This window comes from Passer montanus, unplaced genomic scaffold (assembly GCF_014805655.1).
Source record: "Passer montanus isolate IOZ18808 unplaced genomic scaffold, ASM1480565v1 scaffold675, whole genome shotgun sequence".
Classification (NCBI taxonomy): domain Eukaryota; kingdom Metazoa; phylum Chordata; class Aves; order Passeriformes; family Passeridae; genus Passer; species Passer montanus.
In genome coordinates, this window is record NW_024371871.1 from 1 (window position 1) to 429 (window position 429).

Genomic DNA, 429 nt, shown 5'->3' on the forward strand with positions numbered 1-429 from the left:
TGAGAAGCACTCAGATGCTTGCACAGTGCCAGCATTCCAGTGCAACCAGCAGCACCAGCAGCCCTCTGCTGCTGGAGGGACAATGACCACTCAGGGTAGATAAAGGATAAAAGAGGAATGGTAGAAACCTGCTGAGAGAGGAAAAGCACTGGGAGAATGTCCCATTTGGAAGAGTGTTTTTAATCACGAGGAAATGAGGAGCCATTCAAAGAAATCTGCATGTCGAGCTACTTCCTCTCTGGCAGGAAAAAAAGTTCAAGACAAATAACTCCCAGGAAGTGAAATTCTGACGTAGGCAAAGATTTAATTTCCGACTCTCCCGCTGAGCCTGGCGAAACAATGGCAGGACAGGGGACAGAGAGAGCCAGCAGGATGGGAATGGGAAGCTCCTGGTGATCTGGGCACTTTCTCCTTCATGTCACTGACCTG